This window comes from Papio anubis, chromosome 7 (assembly GCF_008728515.1).
Source record: "Papio anubis isolate 15944 chromosome 7, Panubis1.0, whole genome shotgun sequence".
NCBI classification, from domain to species: Eukaryota; Metazoa; Chordata; class Mammalia; order Primates; family Cercopithecidae; genus Papio; species Papio anubis.
In genome coordinates this window covers 113,403,068-113,425,696 of record NC_044982.1, presented here as the reverse complement: position 1 = coordinate 113,425,696, position 22,629 = coordinate 113,403,068, and the positions used below count along the sequence as shown (strand labels likewise).

General features: G+C 46.5%; 3 pseudogenes; 2 read left to right on the top strand and 1 right to left on the bottom strand.

Moving 5' to 3' along the window:
* Nucleotides 1–466: 466 nt before the first annotated feature.
* LOC116275789 lies at nt 467–2,843 on the bottom strand (annotated as a pseudogene).
* Nucleotides 2,844–7,873: 5,030 nt separating this feature from the next.
* Nucleotides 7,874–22,357, top strand: LOC101010003 (annotated as a pseudogene).
* LOC116275788 lies at nt 8,231–9,857 on the top strand (annotated as a pseudogene).
* Nucleotides 22,358–22,629: the final 272 nt, after the last annotated feature.

Here is a 22,629-nt window from a genome sequence, read left to right as displayed (position 1 = left end):
GACACAGTGCAAGGTCAGAAGGGTGACTGAGTGTGGCAGAAAGGGCAGTATGTCCAGCAACTGCAGATGGCTAAATGACAATGAGTCCAGATAATGGATTCTGATACAACCATTCAAATAATGCTTATGAGTACTTGATAACATAGGGAAAAGCTTAAGATACAGTGTTTGAGAGAGAAAAGGAAAGGTGGAAAAAAAATAGATGGAAAGCATTACTTCAATCATGCATACAGATGCTTCCACTTTATATATTTTTTTCTTTTTTTTTTGAGACAGAGTCTCACTCTGTCACCCAGGCTGGAGTGCAGTGGCATCATGATCTTGGCTCACTGCAGCCTCTACTTCCTGGGCTCAAGCAATGCTCCCACCCCGGCCTCCTAAGTACCTGGGACTACAGGTATGTGCCACCATGCCCAGCTAATTTTTTGTATGTTTAGTAGAGATGGAGTTTTTCCATGTTTCCCAGTCTGGTCTCAAACTCCTGAGCTCAAGCGATCCACCTGCCTCAGCCTCCTAAAGTGTTGGGATTACAGGCGTGAGCCACTGCCTCTACTTTATACTTTCTTGTTGAAGTAGACTGTATTACTGATGCCCCACCCACACCCTCTTTTTGGATATCTGGCCCCTCCTTGAGTCTCTGGAAAGGGCAGCACTACAAATCCAGGGACAACTAGGGAACTCCCACCCCCACTGCTAGGCAGATCAGATTCTCTCTCCTGCTCATTGGAAATGACACAGAGTGTGTTCAATAGATTTTTTGCAGAGGAGCATCTATATGGAAACGTCCAGTAACACTGGGACCAGGGGTACTGCCAGGGCAAGCCAAAGCCTCAGAGGCTGGAGGAGCCCGGAGCACATGCCGAATGCTTATCTGCAGAGCAAAGCACAAGCATGGAGCAGAAGTTCAGAGTGAAGCCCTGCAGGAGGGAAAAATAACCTCCCAGCCCAATCCTTCCATGGTGTGGTCCTATTTTCAGTTCTGTACTTAGATGTCTATGAGGTTGCCTATTGTACTCTGAATACAAATCCCTCTTAAGCCAGCATAGAATAGGTTAAGATAAATGTAATGACTTGACTTGGCTGGAGTGCAGTGGCATGACCATGGCTACTGTAGCCTCAACTTCCTGGGCTCAGGTGATCCTTCCTCTTCAGCCTCCTGAATAGCTGGGAGGGCCACTACACTGGGAGTACAGGCATGGGCCACCGCGCCCGATGAATTTTCTGTATTTTTCTCACAAAAATATTTTTCAGAAGAAATCTTAGGTTTAATACATTGAAAATCCATGATTGGTTTTTCTTCATCTTTTCTGTGAATGTAGGTGTTTCAGTCTCTTGTATTTCTTCTTTTCCACAGGATATGGGCTGTTTGAAAACTATTTCATTATTTTCATCATCATCATTCATTTCAGCCACTTCAGATTTTCGCTCTCCAAAAATGTTAATGTACAAACTGGTGTGGGGCCCTGGGTATCCACAGTCTTCTCGGGAGTGTCAGAAATACCTAAAACCTTTTTCTTCTTCTTACGTAAAACCTGGCCTTTGTACATGTCTGACAATTTGCTTTTGAAATACTTTCTGTTTTCTATAAAATCAAAGAGGAAAATCATACTCAATTCCTTTTTAAGCTAATTTCTTCCCGAGTAATCCTTTTTTCTTTTTAAATCGCTCCTCCATCCATAGCTTTTGTGTAAGTGCCGATTCTGATTATAACGTTTCACTGATGGATATGATGGCTGCTTAAATGGAATATTCCAGTCTTGAAAGAGTTCTTTCTGTACTTTTTCAGATGGCATAAAATGACTCTCCAAGAGTCTTTCACCAAACAGGTAGTCGTTCATTGTTTCAACTTGGCAACATCCTCAGACTCAAACTCCACAAATGCATAGCCTTTGCTATTTCCAGTCCTTTTCTTTCTGGATAGTCTGAACCTTGAAACAGTGCCACACTGGGAGGACAGGAAAGGATCTGGGTTTCATTCAGTAGGTTAGGTAGGTGGCGCACATAGACTACTCCAGGAGAAAGTTGTTCTTGTTTGTTTGTTTGTTTTTGTTTTTGTTTTGAGACGGAGTTTCACTCTTGTTGCCCAGGCTGGAGTGCAGTGGCAAGATCTCAACTCACTGCATCCTCTGCCTCCTGGGTTCAAGCGATTCTCCTGCCTCAGCCTCCCAAATAGCTGAGATTACAGGCATGTGCCACCACACCAGGCTAACTTTTGTATTTTTAGTAGAGACGGGTTTCTCCATGTTGGTCAGGCTTGTCTTGAACTCTCAACCTCAGGTGATCTGCCTGCCTCAGCCTCCCAAAGTGCTGGGATTACAGACATGAGCCACCGTGACCGACCAGTTGTTCTTTTTTTTTTTTTTTGTCAGGGTATGCGCTTGCAAACCTGCGCCACCTCCTTCTGAAACTCAGCATCTACCTGCAGGTTCAGTAACAGGATAGGCGCAGCCAGGCTGGAAAAGGCTGCCATGCCAAAAGTGGCCAACACCAACTCCATGAGGCACTCCCGGAAACACCCAGTTTTTTATATTTCTAATATAAGCAGGGTTTCGCCATATTGTCCACGCTGGTCTAGAACTCCTGGACTCAAGCGATCTGCCTGCCCTGGTCTCCCAAAGTGCTGGGATTATAGGCGTGAGCCATCGCACCCAGGCTTGACTTTGAAATATATGTCGTACATCCAGTCAGCAGTGAATTCTGGGGGAACACCAAAGGTGAGGAGAATGAGAGAAGAGATACCTCCAATTAAAAGAGTTAAGAAAAGATGCTTGAACTTATGTTTTAAAAAGCCACTGCAGGTTGGGCACAGTGGCTAGTACCTGTAGACACAGCACTTTGGGAGGCCAAAGTGGGTGAACCGCTTGAACCTAGAAGTTTAAGACCATCCTGGACAACATGGCAAAACTCCATCTGTACAAAAAATGCAATAAATTAGCCGGTCGCCGTGATGCCTGTGGCTCCAGCTACTCCAGAGGCTGAGGTGGGAGGTCGAGGCTGCAGTGAGCTGAGATTCACCACTCCACTGCAGCCTGGGTGACAGAGTGACACCCTGTCTTAAAAAAAAAAAATAGTCACTGTTTTGGGGTTTTCTGCATGAAATCTCTGTTGCCATTGGAAACAAAAAGGGTTGAGACAGTATGTATTACTGATTCAAAATCATAATCAGCTGCTTAGAGTAAATCATTGTATCTATTGTTTCAAAAACCAACCTCAGGATTGTTAAAAGTTAGTTTTATTGGATTTTTCTTTAAGCTGGGCTGGTTCACTCAGGTCTGTCACTTCCAAGCCCATGTTCTACTTTGTAACCCTATTTGGAAGGAAAACTGCAGCTAAGGTTATGATCCATCCTAAGATGAAAAGTTTCACACATATACACAACACATACCCCCCACCACAGTATGATGACACAGCGACCCAACCTTGGGCAAATGGTACCACTGCCAGCAAATGCATTTTTTTCTTTATTCTAAATTTTTTTTCTTTATTTCTTTTAACGGCAGCAAATGCATTGAACATTTTATTGAGATTCTCAACAGCTGCCATTTGATTTGCATAGCAAATTGTTTACAAAGTAACTTTTTTCCATTTTTGATATTTTAATGAAAATTATGTTCTTCAGTTTTAAAGCCCCGTCCCTCTCCCAAAGAAAGATTAATAACTAACTACCAAGTGATGATCATTTAGGAAAAGAACAAAAGCAAAAACAGCTTTTAAACACTTCTGGAACATGGGTAAGGGTCCAAAGTCAAGACCTTCTGGGCCCAGTGGAGGTGCTAGGCTGCCTCGGGACACCATCAGCACTTCCCCATGCACAACATCCTCAACAGCGGAAAGCCATGCGCGGACCCCGGGGGCTCCCTGTTCCACAAGCTCCCCTCTCTTTTTCCTCTCCACCCTTGCTGTTGGGCCTCCCCTCCAAATCTGTCTAACGAAGGCAGCAGGGTCTTTAATACTGTTCAGCTTTGTCAGTGGAGACAGGGTACTCTAGAAAGCTGAGAGATTCCCTGGTCCAGTCTGGGGGAGGAAAAAATATGCAGTGTAGCATAGATGGTTTCACTTGTCCACTCAGACACATGCTCATACTTATTCGATGGATGTATCAGATGCTTCAAAAGTCCTGATGTGTAGTGGAACAAAAGTTGCTTGTAAAAAGAAGTTGCAAAATTATAAAAATGTCTGCAGCAGTTCAGGCTCCTGATGACAAAGCTGGTTCTGATAAGTAGTTATTTTGACATGCACAGCAGCTTTCCCTAGAAGTCCTGTGTTCCAAGGGGTTTGTTTAGATCACAGGAAATTGAAATCGAAGTTTAAAAGGCTCTCTGCTGACAAAATGTGGTATATCCATCAATGAACTTCTACTCAGTAATGAAAGAAACCAACTACTAAAACCTGTTATACGTCATGGACTAACCTCTAAAACATTAGCTAAGTAAAAAAAACCAGACAGGAGACCACATATTGTATAATTCCATTGCTTTGAAATGTCCAAAAAAGGCAAGTTGATAGAGACAGAAATGGTCTGATTTACCTCAAGAGGTAGGGATTCAAGCTCTCTAGAGTACATGTGATACATACCTGAGAAAAAAGAAGGAAAAGAAAAGAAATTTAAACATAAGTAGATGAAATAATACTTCTCCCCGAATATAAAGAAAATCGCATTCTTTTTGTAATAATTTGGAAGACAAAATATGAAGAAAAGTCTTTAATTTTGCCACTCAAAACATTCTGGTTTGTTGCTTTTTATATTTCTTTATGGGTATAAACATTTTTAAAAGTAGAATCATAATATATAGTCTTTTGTCACTATGTTGTGGGCATATTTCTATGGCAGTAAATATATCCTCAGCATCATCTGTTTTAAAAGCTCGATGTATATTAAGCTAATCATTGCCACCCCTGAAGTAAGTTGTCTTTTATATATATATATTTTTTAATGGACTCGAGCAAGCATTTTTGGACTGAATTCATAGAAGTAGAATTTCTGGAGGAAAATAACGTAAAACAGTTTGAGGATTATTAAGAAATTTTCAAATTATCCTGCAGAAAAATTGGTTCAGTTTATACTGCCACCAACAGGAGCAGAGCTCCAGTTTCCCCCTTCCATTTGCCCTCTTTGCTGGTATTTAAGCAGAAAATCTCATTGTTTTCATTACATTTCTTTGGTTTCTAGTGCTTTCAATTTTTCTTTTCTTTCTTTTTTTTTTTTTTTTTCTTTTTTAGATGGAGTCTTGCTCTATTGCCCAGGCTGGAGTGCAACACTGTGATCTTGGCTCACTGCAACCTGCATCTCCTGAGTTCAAGCCATTCTCCTGCCTCAGCCTCCCAAGTAAATGAAATTACGGGTGCCCACCACCATGCCTGGCTAATTTTTATATTTTTTAGTAGAGACAGGGTTTCACCATGTTGGTCAAGCCAGTCTTGAACTCCTGACCTCAGGTGATCCACCCGCCTCGGCCTCCTAGTGTTGGGATTACAGGCATGAGCCACCGCACCAGCCTTGAATCTTTTTTATATGCTTATTGGCCATTTTTATTCCTGTGGAAAGTGCCTGTTTTCCATTGCCTATTTACTGGCCAACCTTCAAAGTCACATTTCACTTAATTTTTATCTTGGTGATTGAAAGCATTTTAACTTAGTGATTTTAATGTAAACAGGAGCAGGACAGACTGTAATTATCTAGATCTTGCTCTGTCACCCAGGCTGGAGTGCAGTGGCATGATCATAGCTACCACAGCCTGGTACCCCTGAGCTGAAGCAATTTCCCTACCTCAGCCTCCCAAGTAGCTAGGACTACAGGTGTGTGCCACCATGCCCAGCTAATTTTTAAAACTTTTTGTCAAGATGTGAATTCGTTATGCTGCCCAGGCTGGTCTTGAACTCATGACTTAAAGTGATACTACCACCTTGGCTTGCCAAAGTGCCGGGATTACAGGCGTGAACTACTGGTCCCGGCCAAGAGCTCATTTTGTTTGCTAGTGGTGTTCTTGGTATCTTTTCATATTTGAGGCATGGGTGCTAGTGCTGAAGTATTACATTCACCATCCGGGGTTTACAGGACCTTTGTTTTAATATTGAACAGATAGAAGTGTTTAGTTCCGCATTTTTGCAGGTATACAGAATGTGCTTACCAGGACTCTGCTTTATACCCATTGAAAGCAAGAAGTAATACAGTAAAACTTTGCCTGGCTAGAGGCTGTGAAAGAATGGAGTCTTCTGGTTTAATTCTATTAACTTGGAAGTATGAAGGTGAAAAGAATCCAAAACTTACATTTCCTGTTGAATGCAATTTGAAAATATAGCCAACGATTCCACTCTTCTTCTCTAGTAAGTTTGGACATTCTGATCTACTTGGTGTTTTATTATAGAACTGCTAGTGTGCCTGAGACTTACATTGTGAAGATACGTTTTTAAAACTTGAGAGGTAAGAGGGTGTAAATCGTATTGTATGAGATCAGGCTGGATGAGAACTGACACTTGTAAATATACTTTTTAGACTGAATCTCTGATTGCCACTTTTTTCTTATTTAACTCATAAAAATAAAACACATTGGATGGAGGGTGGGAGTAGGAAAGAGATTTATGTCTTTTAGTTGTATGTCATCCTTTCATGTCAAGACAGAACATTTGGTATCCCTGGCTTTGGATCTACAGAAGGAAACACATTTTTCTACCTACTATATGCCAGAGGTTCTTGAACACCCGGAGGGATTACTGCAGCACAGATGGCTGAGCCTTACTCCAGAGTTACTGATTCACCAGGTCCAGGGTGGGGCCTGAGAATTTGCACTTATAAAAAGTTCTCAGGTTCTGCTGGTGCTACTAGTCCAGAGACTACATTACTGAGAACCACTCTTGTCTACTAACTGTCAATTGTAGAACTCTAGGAAATAGCTTAGTTTGGTGTGGGAAAAGAAGCTCAGAGATTATGGAGCAAATCATGAAAGATTCAACCCTTGATCCCAGCATAGTGTGGAATTCAGGTAGCAATACACAGTGACATAACACAATTCTTGATTTTCATGATTGCAAGTCATAGCCAAGTATCAAGTGAGAAAATCAGTTTCATTTGCAAGGCTTAGAGAGGCCAGGTGATTCTAGAAAAAGAGGCCTTGTATTTGCTTTAAACTGGTAAAGAGCTTTGAGTGCTTATTAAATTGAAAATTTTGTGTTTTTCTTTATTTTATTTTATTTTTTTTGGAGATGGAGTTTCGCTCTGTCACCCAGGCTGGAGTGCAGTGGTCTGATCTTGGCTCAGTGCAAACTCCGCCTCCCGGGTTCAAGTGATTCTCCTGCCTCAGCCTCCCGAGTAGCTGGGATTACAGGTACCCACCACCACACCTGGGTAGTTTTTGTATTTTTAGTAGAGATGGGGTTTTACCACTTTGGCCAGGCTGGTCTTGAACTCCTGACCTAAGGTGAGCCACTGCACCCAGCCCAAAAGCTTTGTGTTTTTAAAGATATTAGACATGTTTCTTGTTTTAAAAAAAATCTTAATAATGTAGGAGAATAAGAGAAATGTTTTTCCAACAGAGAGAAATCCTTGTGATTATTTTACCTTATTGGAATGTTGGATAATATAGTCTGCTTCATTAATCATCAAACATACTATGGATTTTCCATTTTTATAGGATTTGTGTCTCAATTGAGGTAATACTGGTAATTCTTGTACTCCATCTGAAGATGAAAAATGTAGGCCAAAATCATAGACCATGCATAGAAGCTGGATAATGAAGACAGCACTGAGGAACATGTGGACACACACACAGAGATACACATACGTACAAAGAATAAACACATATATTTTTTGAAGTTTATTTTTAAAGTTTTAAAGCAAAAGCTGGCCCCTCCCCTCTCCTGGAATGGGCAGCCCATCCCATCTCCTGGATTAAGCAGGCCCCGCCCCTCTCCACAAGTGGGTGGGGACAGCAGTTGCAAAGGCAGTTTTCCTTGTGATGCCACAGGTTCCTCTGGACACACTGCTGCCTAGCCACACCTCCTTTCCCTTTCATCTTTCTCATTGACCAATGGGCTTGGAGCATTAAGGCCATGCCCCTATTCTGTGTTCTAGTGGGGCCCTGGTTACCCCTCCTCTGGCTCAGTCACACAGCTATCTGGTAGATAACTGGAAGTGTTTGCTGATGTGGCCCCAACCCTGCCTCCCTCCCAACCCTGTGATGTTAGAAGAAACTTGTCAGAGCAAATTGGGAGCAGCCAAGAAAAAGGTAAAACGAACCAGGTCTTGGCCCCTCAACCCAGCCAGAGATCCCCTCCAATGACAAGACCACTGCCAGAGTCCATACCACTCCTGAGGCACACTGGGCTGGGTCCCCCAACCCCGGCACCTCTGGGCTCCCCACACCAAAGTCCTGGCAGTCAGTCCCACTCCTTCAGCAAGCAGCCCAGCCCCTGCCCTCACCAATCACTCCAGGGTGACTTTGGGTGGGTGACTTCTGGGGCTCCCCACTCCATACTCAGCCCTCACATCCTGCTACCACAAGCCCAACCTCCCTGGGTTCTTTGGGCTCACCTCTCCAAGGACCTGGGTCTTGCAGCCCCAACACCCGCCCATTGCCATTCATCCCTGGGTGACTTTGAACTGGTGATTCCTGGGGTTCCCTGCTGTAGACTCTGCTCTCCTCTCCTGCTGACCCAAGCCCAACCTCCCTCGGTTCCTTGGGCTGGAATCTCCAAGGAGCTGGGTCCCAGTCCTATGTCCCCCTCCCCCATCATTGATCAGCGACTCAGCCATTGCACTGATGTGGTTCCCCCTACCCTAGGAGGAGTGGAATGTAGTGATGTCACAGTCCCCCTAGGAACTGTCATTACTGCTGCAAGACCGGCCTTTGATCTTACGCTCTGGTTGCAGCACAAATTTCCAGCTGGAAGGGGAATGGGGACTACAGGACCTAGGGGCAACAGGTTTCAGGCTGCCTTACTCCCTTCACATAGACATTGGCAGTGTGAAAAGCCTACACTTCACCCATGAGCTCAAAACGTTGACAGTGTCTCTGGGCGGCAATGGGAGAACAGGTTTGGGTTGGTTTTCTCCCAGGCTTCTACTCTCCAGGGAGACTTTAACATTACTTTCTGAGTTCTCCACCTCATATTCTTTCTCCATGGTTCTGGGACCACACTGCCCTTCAGTTAGTGATCTCTGAAGTGAGATTTGCTCATCTTCTGTGGAATAGATCTTGGGAAACTGAACTTGACAGCTTGAATCTTCCTCATATCATCTCAACCTGGGGCACTTTGAGTGCCACAGGATAAATGTGGGAGATCTTTCTAAAGCATCAGTTTCCCTTGATTCTCTTGAGAGAGGAAAAACATTAATGTACTTAGGGATGACAGTCACATAGGTTTCTAAGAGTATACCAGACTTCTCTCTGAAATGAGACTTGGTTGTCCTCTTTCTGATAAATTCCCAGATTTAACAAAAAAGCTGCCTTCTGCCATGAGGACACATTGATATAAAAGTTTGAGAGGTCCTGGTGCACTTCTTCACACTTACAGACGTGTGAGGATGTATGACTAAACCACACAGCGTACAGTTCCTGCCTACTTAATGCTGACTTTTCTACCACTGCCTCTGGTTTTGGTCCCTGGCAGCTGCTGATTCATGGTAAAATCCCAGAGCTTGGAGTCAGAAGACTGAGTTTAAGTTCCATTATTGCCACCCCCCGACTTTTTTTTTAGCCATAATATCAATCCCTCTCAGTCACTAAGTGATTGTGACAACACCTTGTACAGTTGTTGGTGGCATTAAATCAGATGGTGTATAAGAGTATTTTGCAAAAACTGTAAAGGAGGATGTGGCTGTAGGGGCTGGTAGTCCTCATGAGTATGACTGCTCTTCTTTCCCACAGCTAAAAGAATATCAGCAGAGGAGCAGCCCTGGTGTTCCGGCAGGAGCGAAGACGAAAAAGAAAAATACTGGCAGTAGCCCTGAGACAACCACTTCTGGTGGTTGCCACTCACCTGGGGATGTGAGTCTTGGCTGGCCAGTCTCCTGGGGACAGGGGGCCCAAGGGGCAGTAGAGGGTAATTGTTGAGATTGTTGGGTACTGGTTAAGAATTCTGGGTTTGAATCCTGCCTCTCCATCTGCTAGGGATCTGATTTATGGCAGTTGCTTGAGCTCCTTGGGCCTCTCTTTTCACATCTGTAAAATAGGGGTAGTGTGGTTTGACTTCCATTTGTGAAGTTTAAATGAGATTTCTTATTGTTTTTATGTTAATCCCTAGTACATGGCCTGCTGTAAACACCCAGGACACCCAGGAAATGGTCATTGCTGTTTGATTTTCCTCATCCCCAGTCTCAAGGGGAACCTGGGCCAATGAGTACAGTCACTTGCCATCAGGCTGTCCCTTTAGGAGTCACCGAAGGGGGCTCCAGTGTGTGGTGAGGAAAGCCCCAGGCACTAGGAGTAAGAGAAGATCTAACTTGCCACCAGCTTGCTGGGTGACCACAGAAAAATCACTTCTTCCCCTGGGCCTCAGTTTCCTCCTCTGTAAGATGATACTGGACAAGATCAGTGTCTTTCAAACTTGTTTTTTAGCTGGAGCCCCCTTAGTTCAAGTGAACCTTTACTCAGAAGTCTGGTTTTATTAATGGAGGTGGAGGTCTGGAGCATTACCAGATTCATCGCCCACATCCTGGGCCTGAGGAGAGGGGTCCAGTGAGTGTATTAAGAGCTGCATTGGTCAGGTGACTCCACTCTGACTGCATCGCTCAGGGGACTTTTCCATCTATTTGTTCCTGCCCCTGGCAAGGCAGCAGGTGGCCATTTGGAAGAATGGCACAGGCCATGGTTTCAATCTCCTCTGCTCTTCCTCAGCATTTCGTTTTCCTGAACCCACATCTTCCTCCTACCCTGACTTTCTTGCTTCTCTCTAAGCCACTTCTGTCTTTCTCCCCCTGCCCTTGTTTTTCCCTTGTCACCTCCTATAGATTCAGGACATTCTGAAGGTGCTGGTGTCCAACCTTAACCATTCCAGTGGGGTAGCGCTCCCCCATTGCACAAGTGGAAGGTGAGGCAGTGCCGAGACCCCTCTCTGGCTTGCTCTCTCCAGCTGTGCATGCCCCTGAGGCTTCTCTGGTTTGGGGGATACTTTGCCTCTGGCTTATTTTATTTTGCTGCCATTAACCTTCAGCCTGTTTATGTCTGCTTCTTCACCTGCTTGATTGATTGGGTTTTTTCCTTCCCCGCATCTTTTATAATCTTGGAAATGGTGAGACATACCTTAAAGTTTAAAAGTAATTTGGGAATAATATACAGAGCAGACATGTGGGATTTGGGGCTTTATTTTATTTTATTTGAGACAGGGTCTCACTCTGTCACCCAGACTGGAGTGCAGTGGTGTGATCTCGGCTCACTACAACCTCTCCCTCCCAGGTTCAAGCGATTATCTTGCCTTAGCCTCCTGAGTAGCTGGGAATACAGGCACCTGCCACCACATCCGGCTAATCTTTGAATTTTTAGTAGAGATGGGGTTTCACCATGTTGGCCAGGCTGGTCTTGAACTCCTGATCTCAAGTGATCCACCTGCCTCAGCCTCCCAAAGTGCTGGGATTACATACATGAGCCACCATGCCCAGTCCCTTGCTGTTTTTATACTTTCTCTATATCCATAACTGTTTCCCATGTAAGTTTTTTTTTTTCTTTTTTAATTTCTCATTTATATTACCCCTGCATCATCTGCTACCCTGAAGGATCTGGAGGTAAGAGGCCCTGGGCCGAGGCGCAGTGACCCCACAGGCCAGTCCTCCAACCTCCTCTCACAGCGGGAGCTGGGTGCCCCTCTACCAGCTGAGACAGTCCACACACACCCCAGCCCTAATGATTGTTCTCTCTACCTCTCCCCGCAGTCCTCCTCCAACTCCTCCTCTCTGCATGTGCATCAGAGCCAGAACCAAGAACAAGCAGTAGCCCTGGACTCAAGCTCCGCAACCATCAATCAACTCTATGAAAACACAGAATCATTGGTAAGAGTCCATTGGGGTCCCCTGATTCCACGCTGCCAATCCTGGGCTTTAGTTTCCCCTTGGGGCTCTAAAGAAAGGGGCGGAGGGCCTCTGGTGCCAAGGGCAAATGGGGAGCTGGAGCACCCAGTCCTCACCTGGGGGGACCCCAGAACAAGGAGCATGCAGCATGGCTCTTCTGTCGCTGCCCTCTTTGCCAACTCTCTCTTCTTCAGACACCCCTGCTCCAGTCCTTGCCACACATGCCCTGGGGTTGTCACCTCTCAGGGAAGTACTAGTCTGACTGGTTGTCAAGGACCCCATATTTCTGTCCTGACTCAGTCCCTAATTTGCCCTTGAGTCTGGACAAGCCACCTCTCCTCCTTGGGCTCCTGTTTCTGGAAGAAGTAGAGCATCAAAGGTCTCTGTTAGTTCTGAGAGTCCGAGATTTAAAGGCCCCTAGAATGGAAACCTCAGGGCCAAGGGCTCCTGTCTGTCCTTTTCTGTCCTGTATCTCTGCTGTGAAGAACTGTACCTGGCTCATAAATGTTTGTTGAATGAACGCATCTTTCTAAATCACAAACTGGCAGAACGGTGGGCCTTTCTCAGACTCCGACTCTAGAGGTTTATGTTACTGTCCTTTTGAGAGAATCCAGATTCAGACTTTGAGTTCTGTGGCTGTGGGCAAAAACCAACAAAGACCCAAATCCTCTGTCTTTGGGAGCTTGAGGAGAGTTGATCAGTTCGTGTTGCCACTGGGTCTGAGAACTTTGCCTTTAAAATCCATTCCTGGCCCCTGCCTATTGCTTCCTCATCTGGGGAATAGAGTTGAGGGGGCCCCCCTCAGTCACATGAATTTGACTCTCCCCACAGAAACAATAGACGAAACAAGTGGAACATCAGCTGGAAGAAGTAACGTGATTTCTTTGCACACAACATGACTGCTGGGTTTGGGGGGCACTCAGATGTAGAGGCACCAGTCTTGTCTCACCCACTCTCAGCCTGGGGAAGAAGGCACATCCCTCAGATTCCACCCCATGCCTACAGGGTCCCTGATAACCTGGTCCCATGGGTGTGCCTGTCCTGGGGCATTGGTGGCATGCTGGGGGCATGTCTCCTGCTGTGCCATCTCTGCCTCCCCCGGGTAAGAGCTCTGTCTTCCTCTACCTATAGGAAAAGAAAGCAAACAATGAAATACACAAAACACAGACAGAGCAGTTAGAGGTGAGTGGAGGGTGGGGAGTTTTCTCCTGTCCTCCGGAGAATGTTTCTTTCCTTCTCTTTTAGCACTTGCTTGGCTTTTCTCCCAAACGTTCAATTCCAGACAATCAACATCCTCACAAAAGGCAGACTTGAAGACCACCCTTTACCATACTAAACGTGCCGCCAGACACTTCGAAGGTGGGAATCTGGGCACCCCATCATCCTTTACCCTGGCACTTTGACAGGTCTTTAGGGGGAGTCCTTTGGGCCCCATCTCAACCTCTGTCATTACAGAAGAGTCCAAGGATCTGGCCGGCCGCCTGCAATCCTCCTTACAGCGTATTCAAGAATTGGAGCGGGCTCTCTCTGCTGTGCGTACACAGCAGCGGGAAGAGGACAGGGTGAGTCCAACCAGCTGCCCCGTCCCCTGGCAGCCTGGCTTCCCAGATGGAGGAGTGAGCCTAAAGGTCCCTTCTGCAGGATGCAGTGTCCTGCCCAGAAGGCAGCATGCTCATTTCTCGCTGCTTTTGTGTGTGGTTGTTAGAGGCAGCCTGGGGCTGAGTCAGCTGCTGTGGGTGAGTTGGGGGCACTGTGGGGAGTGAACACTGGATGCAGAACTCGGAGGCCAAGTGCCTGCCCTGCCCTTACCTGGCTGTAGCCTTGGCCAAGTCCTAGGTGGGGTATTGGATACTTGTACTGTGAAGGTACAGAAGAGTACCTTTAGTATGTCACCATTTCTGTAGAGAGAGGAGAGGGGTGTGTGTGTGTGTGTATTTGTGTGTGTGTGTCTGTGTGTGTGTATGTACTATGATAATATACATAAAACATGTCTGTAAGTGTAAGCATTCATTAAAAAACTCAGGAGAGAGTAACAGGGTTGCTGGGAGACACTTCCCTTCTGTACCTTCTGAGTTTTGAACTATGCGAATGTATCCTCTTTCCAAAAAGCGAACAAAAGATTAATTTCCCACTTCCTACCTGTGCCCCCACCCACAACAAGAAAAATGGGCTTAGAGAATTGGGTATACCTGGATGTTCAAATCCCAGCTCTGTCTCAGTGATCTTAGACAAGCACTTAACCTCAAATACTGCATGTTTTTCATGTACACAATAGAGGTAATCCTAGTAACTCTCTCATATGGTGGTTGTGAGGATTAAATAGGATTGTTAGCATGGTACCTGGTGAAGCACTCCATAAAGGTTCAAACAGTGGTAGTAATAACACTAGCAATACTATCTGATCTCTCTGGGCCTCCGTTAGCCAGCTATAATTCAATCTCTTTCCCTGTCCCTTCCAAGTTTACTGAGTTCTTTTAAAAACCAGGCCATGGGCTTGGAAATGCCTTGATCTTTACTGATCAAGTTGTACATTGAGCCTAGCCCTGGCCCTTTAAGGGGCACTGCCCGGGCTCCCCACATCAAAACTTCTCACTCTTCACCATCCAGTCCTCGAGCCGCAGTGAAGCAGTCCTCCAGCGGCAGTTACAGCAGACCAGAAAGGAGCGGGCGCTGCTGAACGCACATGTGACAGTGAGGCTTTGCAGAGGGAGGGATGTGGAAGGAAGATGACCCCAGGTGACCAGGAGCAGGTGAGGACCAGTGACAGCCCTTCCTCACTTCTGGGCCCATTCTTGCAGGTGACAGTCACTTAAACAAGTCCAGCTAGAGAGAGACGAATATGCTCAACATATAAAAGGAGAGAGGGCCCGGTGGCAGGAGAGGATGCGGAAAATGTCGGTGGAGGTGAGACCTGAGCCTTCAGCCCCCACCTTACATGGGTCACTGGGTCTTTCTGGGCATCTGTAACATGGGACTAGTACAGCCAGAGGTGGTCATGGGTCTGGGCTTTGTGGAGGTGGGAGCAGAGAGGGAGATGGTAGCCTGTCCAGTCACCAGCCCCTCTCTCCAGGACCCTTTCCCCCTGTGCTTTGGGCAGGCTCACACATTGAAGGAGGAGAAGAAGCGTGACATACATCGGATACAGGAGCTGGAGAGGAGCTTGTCCGAAATCAAACCCCAGATGGGTAAGATGGGGCTGGTGTGACCTGGCAGCAGGACTGGCATCAGAGGGCTGTGGGGTGGCTTAGGATGCCCCAGGGAGGTGGGTAGATGGAAGGGCTTTGAGGCAGAGGGAAAGAGGTCTGTGCCAGGAGTCAGCAAGTCTTGTCATCTCCATGAGCCTCAGGGTCCCCATCAGCAAAGAGGGAGGAGTGCCCATTGTCAGCCACCCACAGTGCTCTCTATCTGACATGGCTGGGAAATTGGCTTCCATTGGGTGTGAGGAATCATCAGCAGTGAGGCCAAGTTTGGGAAGCCTGAGAGGAGCTGTCCGTCAAGAGTAGGGTTGGTTTTTTTGAGAGGCGGGGATTGGGGAATCCAGAGGCCCTCATTGTCTGCTTCCTTTCTCAGCTGAGCCCCCATCCCCAGCGCCCCCAGCAGGGTCCTCTGAGGTGGAGCAGCTACAAGATGAGGCCAAACACCTGCAGAAGGAGGTGGAGAGTTTGGCGGAAAACTCCAATCCCAGGTGGAAAACAATCAGGCCTTGTGTCTCCTGAGCAAGGAGCAAAAGGAGAGGCTTCGGGAGCAGCAGGAGAGGCTGCAAAAGCAGGAGGAGAGGCTGCGAAAGGAGGAGGAGAAGCTGCGAAAGCAGGAGGAGAGGCTGTGGGAGAAGGAGGAGAGGCTACGAAAGCAGGAGGAGAGGCTGCGAATGCAGGAGAGGCTCGCACTCTCCCAGAACCACAAGCTCGACAAGCAGCTGGCTGAGCCACAGTGTGGCTTCAAGGAGCTGGTAGGTTGCCCCACCTGGGGAGCCTGCCCTCATCCCTAGCCCTCCAGGCCTTTGTTTCCCCACCTGTAAAATGAGGCAGTGTAGCCCTCACATGGCATGGTACTGCTAAAGGCACCTGTGAGCCAGAGCTCATCAGGCCCTGCTCTGATGGCTGTGGGGGAGGGGATGATTTTTCTAACCTGCCTCCACCCTTCCGAGTGATGTGGGAGGGAGACACCAAGTTCTGGGGTCTCCAGCTGCAGTGGATGGCCACTGATTGCTTCTTTCTGTACAGAACATGAGAACAAGAGCACACTGCAGTTGGAGTAGCAAGTAAAGGAGCTGCAGGAGAAGCTGAGCAAGGTGAAGGAGATGGTAACCTCTGCCCCATCCAAGAAGGGCTGGGAGACAGGTACCAGCCTCTGGGGAGGAGAGGTGCCAGGCCAAAGGCAGCTCCAACTGTGGGGCAAGTGACCTTAGCATGCTCCAGGGCAGCCCTGTGTCTGTTTGTTGCCTCTTGCCCTCTGACTTTTAGAGGTGGGTAGCCCTGGGCTCCTCCCAGGTCTGGACATCATCATCCGAGCTAGAGGCATGGATTTCCCCAATCACAGGGGAAGAGACAGTGGTATAAGAGGCTTCTTATGCTGGGCATGGTGGCTCATCCCTGTAATCCCAGTACTTTGGGAGGCTGAGGCAGGAGAATCACTTGAAGTCAGGAGTTTGAGACCAGCCTGGCCAACATGGCAAAACCTCATCTCTACTAAAATTACAACTACAAAAAATTAGCCAGGGATGGTGGCACATGCCTGTAATCCCAGCTACTCAGGAGGCTGAGGCATGAGAATCACTTGAGCCCGGGAGGTGGAGATTGCAGTGAGCTGAGATTGCACCACTGCACTCCAGCCTGGGCCACAGAGTGACGCTCTGTCTCAAAACAAAACAAAAAAGCCTCCTTAGATTCAAACTGGATTCTGGCCTCAGTCCCACTGGTCACCATTGGGCTACTTTTCATCTCTAAGTCTCTGTTTCTTTAGCTTCAAAAGGAAGTTAGCATTTTCTTTGCAGAGGTGCTGAGGATTAAATGAGAGAACACATGGAAAGCATTAGGCTTGTAGCACACTTAGCAGATGGTGGTTGGCTCCCTCTGCTTTTCTACCAGTCTGTGGCCTACAGTTTAAATGGTGGGAAGAAGACATGAGATTTGAGGCTGGGGAAGGAGGCATGGGGTTCTAGGCAAGTCTCTAAGGCCTGGAGCAAGAGGCCAGGGGCCTGGGCAGGTGACAGAGCCCCCACAGTGCCCTCACTACCCTATTAATGGGCCCAGAATCTGGAAGCCAGCCACCACGTGCTCTCCTGCCCAGGTTCTTCCAGCAGGTGGAGCTGAAGAGCCAAGAGTCTCAGAGTCTGCGCAGCAGTGAGACTAGTACCTGGGTCACCCGCAGCAGTACGTGGCCACCTATCAGCAGCTGACCTCTGAGAAGGAGGCGCTGCACAGGCAGTTACCACTGCAGACCCAGCTCATGGACCAGCTGCAGCAGCAGGAAACTCGGGGCAAAGCGGTGGCTGAGATGGCCTGCCAAAAGTTGCAGGAGACCCAGGGGAGTGAGTTGCTGAGGACAGGGCCCCCGAGGGGGACGACCTGGCAACCTCTGTGCCTTCTCACTCTGTTTCCCGTCCCGTTAGGAGCACCTGGAAGCTGCCAGCCAGTGGAACCAACAGCTAAAGACCCAGTTGAGCCTCATGGCTCTCCCTGGACAAGGTACAGGAGACCACTCAGGGGAAGAGGAGAGAGCCCCAGGAGGAAGGGGGGACTGTCAGCAGCATAGGATCAAGGAGCTGGAAGAGACCTTTAGAACATCTGGTCATTTTGCCAACCGGGTGTCTGCACTAAGTTCGGCATCAATCTGGTGACCTACTGGGAGCAGGGGGCCACCGGGTTGCCTAAGGATGAGTGAACTGGCCCAGATCAGAAAGGGAGCAGTTCAGAACTCCCACACCGACCGGTAGTGGGACTGTGCCTGGGCAATATAGCAAGATCTCGGTTCTTAAAAGGAAAAATAAAGAACAGCAGCTCATTCCCCTCTGGGGAGGGGCTGTTTCAGGGTTACACAGTGAGGGTGGGGACAGAGGTGGGCCCACAGTGCTTCCCTTGTTGGGTTGTCTGAGGACCCCTCTGGCTACCTCCCCACAGGAGATGGAGGAGGTCATCTGGACAGTGAGGAGGAGGGGGTGCCTCGGCCTATGCCGAGCATCCCAGAGGACCTGGAGAGCCAGGAAGCCACGGTGAATCTGACTTTCCCTGCCCCACTTTGCCACCTTCCTCCGTGGTCCCTCCCAGGCCCCCTTATGCTCTTGGTTTCCCCACCTTCTGATTTCTCTGGACCTTCACCCCTTCTGGGAGCCAGTGGTCAGACACCACTTCACCTGTGACCAACAGGTGCACTCTCTGAGGCCCCAAGGGAAAGGGCTGTGCTCCACCTCCCTGCCCCATTTGTTCTGTGTATGCCCCTACAAGAATACTCACCTCTTGCCTTCAAGTGGCATTTTTCAACTCCGCTGGAGCCAGTTTCCAGGAGGAGCAGGCACGGCTATGTGGGCAGCGGAAGGTGTGAAGGCTGTGCTGCCTGCCCCTGGCTCACCTGGTGGCCTCGGCCTGGAAGGAGCCAGAGGCAGAGGCCCCAGCCCCAGGGACTGTGTTTGAGTTTGTGTGTGGGGAGAGCTACCGGGCCCTGAGGGAGGCCATGGAGAAGGTGAAGGTGAGTGAGTCCTGGCATGGGCCAAGAAAAGTGGGGGCAGGGCAGGACAGGTCACTCCCGAGATATGACCAGATTATTTTGGCTCCAGAGTGGCTTTATGGACCTCCGAAAGGAGAAGGTGGACAGGATGGAGCAGGTGGAGAACCTAAAGCTTGGATTCATCCAGCTCTCTGGAGCAACAGACGGCATGAGTGAGCGGGAGGCCACGGCATGGGCACAGGGAGCTGCAGGGCCATTGGAGGGGCCCCAGTGTCTGAGCCCTGTCCTCTTGCAGGAGAGTACATCACCGTATATGGGAGCCAAGGGGCAGTGCCAAACACGCGGCACCAGGAGATGGAGGATATCATCAGGCTGGACCAGAACGAGGAGGAAATGAAGGTAGGGCATGCAACATCTTTGCGGGGGTGGGGGTCAGCATGGGCACTGGCGCTGGATCCAGAGTGGCAGATGAGGACCCCTCCATTCAGGTGAATCTACTGCAGCTGCAGAAGCTGCTGTTGACACTTGTGGGTGACCATGAGGGACATGACAAATTCCTCCCTGCTGCCCAGAACCCTGCTGATGAGCCTGCTCCAGGGGCCCCAGCCCCCCAGGAGCTTGGGGCTGCCGAGGAGCAGCCTGGTGAGTGGAGCCCTGAGGCGGGGTGGACAGGCAGGAGCAGGGGAGGCTCACACTGCACTCAGACCCCCATCTGCCTCTCTCCAAAGATTTTTATGAGGTGAGCGTGGTGGACAGTGTGAAGCCTGCACCGGGAGAGGCCAGGGAGGGTTCTCCCCATGACAACCCCACTGCAAGAAGATCGTGCAGCTGCTTCCTGTAATGCAGGACACCCAGGAGCACCCAGGCTTGGCCAGCAAACCCTGCGTCCCATTCTTTTACCGGGCAGCCGAGAACAGAGAGATAAACATCATCGTCATCTAAGAGCTGGTCAAGAAATTGAAAAAACAACAACCAAAAGTTATGGGGTTAATCTCCTACACAATTCATTTACTTCATTTGAATGTTAGAGCTCCTCATGTTTATTTATGTTTCTAATTTACAGTTTAAATTTATTTGTAGAAAGTTAAGGGAGAGTGGCTCTCTCCCTGATGTTCACTCTGGCATCCTTCAACATTTTTGTTTTTAATTTGATAATTGTAGGTCATTAGCTCGCATATCGAGTTTGCCTTTACATGGTGGGAGTTCAAACACACAAAGACCCACTATTTGCACAAAACTATTCTTGCTGGTTTGGAATAGGCTGCCCTGCTTTTTAAATGTTATTGCAGCATGTATACTCATTACAGAATTCAGATAAAATTTGCTTATGTTCTGCTATTATGTTTGATCGAATCCTAATCACAGTGAGCTCTTCATTAGCTCAATATGTGGTTTGCCCTCAAGTGCGCACTGTTTCTTACTTTGTAATATGCCACTGTGAGTACTGACATTTAGAGTTGTTTAAAGGCCGAGAACTGGAAACAGATTTTCCCCTATTTTCTGTGTATTGGGGATGGGAGTGATAACATTTTGGGGAGCTTTTTAAATCTCACAGAAGAGGAAAGTGGCCTGCTCTGGCAGGTGTGTGCAGGATAGAGTGTGTTTCATTTGTTCTGGTGCCAGGAATGAGCGCGGTACTATGGTAGTTCCCTTAGGATTTGTATGTGCTCTGGGCTCATGAAGATATTGCATCATGAGCTGCAGCAGTTGGACTCTTTCTCGATGACCTAAAAAAAAGGTATTCTTTCTGAGGAATGAAAGGCTCCCATCATTGACTGTGGATGTGGAAAACCTTTTCCAGCCTAGAGCATTTATATCTACAATACATTTTAAAGTCAGAGTTCATGCTACCTGTTTTAATCACATGACTACATGTCCCAGTACACAAAAGGGCACTGCTTGGCATTCTTCTTAATGTATTTAGTAAAGATCATAAGAAACCCTTTCAGAGTTTAAATGTCCCTGGAACAGGCATACAGGCTCTAGTCAAGAATGGATTCGAGTGAAGGAAAGCTGTGTGACACCTGGCATCCCTCTATGTTCATGGAGCTTCTTTGAGGCTAGAAGACTGATTTTACCATCTAGTCCTCTCTGGCTAATACCTATTCTTCAACCACATTGGTTACTCTGAAATAGGAATTTACTTCTTGTCCTTGAATGGAAAATACTTTAAAAATAACAAACATTATCATAAACTAATATATGTGACAGTACTTAGTTGAAACAAAAAGGAGATTTAGTAGACAGTATTATATTTGAAAATCAAGGAGAAGTTTATGCAACTTAAAATGTTTACAGACTGCAGAACAATGTACTGTTTGTGAGTCAAAGTATTATGAGGAAAAGTGTCTATACAATCACAGAGTTATATTTCCTCACAAAGTTCTTTACGAAGAGTGAAATATGTTTTTATACCTCTTGGTATCACTTAGAGGCGTATTTTTTGCCATATTTATGTTCATGTGCCTATACATGATGAATGAATTATTTCAGTCATACATTGCCTAAATTGTAACTTTATGATGCTTGGGAAAGAATCAACAGCTAAAACTTCATGAAGTTTAATGTCTATGTTGGAAAATATGTCACATTATTAGGATGTAGGGAGAGATGTGTGTGCGCTCCCTGGGGTGGGCATTTCTAGTCACTAGATCATCTCCATTTTTAGCATTTGACATCCTCATGATACTTTTATAAATATGACATTAACAGGAGAGCAATAATATGATTTTACAGATGGAATAACAGATTTGCCTGCATTCACTGAAAGAGTGCATATATTGGGTCCTTGTGACTTCAACTGACTCTTCCAAATTGTATGAATTTATCAATGTATTAGATAAACCCAGTTTCAGAATGATAAAGAAAAACTGTTAGACCAAATAATGTGTCTAATTAACAGTGGTATGATTTCTAGCCTGAGTATTTAAAATGGACTTAAGGTCCTGTTCTTGCCTTCTATTTTGTGAACTTGCCGCTTTTGCATTATTTGAGTTCACTTGAAAGACAGTTACTTTAAGTCCATTTTAAACCCTCGGGCTAGAAATCTTACCACTGTTAATTAGCCACCTTCTTTGGTCTAACAGTTTTTCTTTATCATTCTGAAACTGGGCTTACCTAATACATTGAAAAATTATTTCAAGGAATTTTCATAGTTCAAATCACTTCACTTTTGCCCTGATAAATATAAATGACTAGGAATGTCCTTCAGATCACGTTTAGCATCTGTAACCAATCTGACAATAATGTGCTCATCAGGTACCTATGGGTGAAATCACACACTGGCATGTTGAAGCTGAATGTCAGTCTGGAAAAGAAATGTACTGTATTAACCAAAATACCACTCTTTGTGTAGATATTTTGTCCTATGTTTCCGAAAAAGCTAGAAAGAATGGAAATCCTATGACAATAACTTAAGTCTTCAAAGTGCATACAGTCTCTTGCGATACCTCATTCAGCCAACTATTTGTTCTCTTTCTTATTCAGTATAAGACAGCTTTCAATTTGCTTAGAAGACAACATTAGAAGGTTAGAGTTCATCAGAAATATAGAATTTTAAAATGTGAGTTCAACTGAATAAATATGAATTTCTGTAGGAACTAAGGAATCAAAATACCTATTTAAAGATTGCAATATATGGTCATTATTTTTAGAGTATCTGATTAAACCTGATAGGTTTTCCAGAAATGAAAAAAATCAGCTCTAAAACCAAAGCTGATTTTTAGAAAAATGTGAAAATGTAACTAAACCCTATCCATAATACTTTCTCTAAACTTTTATCTTACAGAGTCACTTTAAAATAATATAACTATTGAAAAATATAACTGCTATGTTAATGTTGTGAAATAAGTTAAAACATCTTAAAATATGAATACTGTAGTTTAAAACAAAGAAACTGGGGGAAGGAAAAGTAGAGAAAGAGATGTCAATTCCAGTCCAAAGCTTTATTTGCCAAGTTTTCTTAGAAT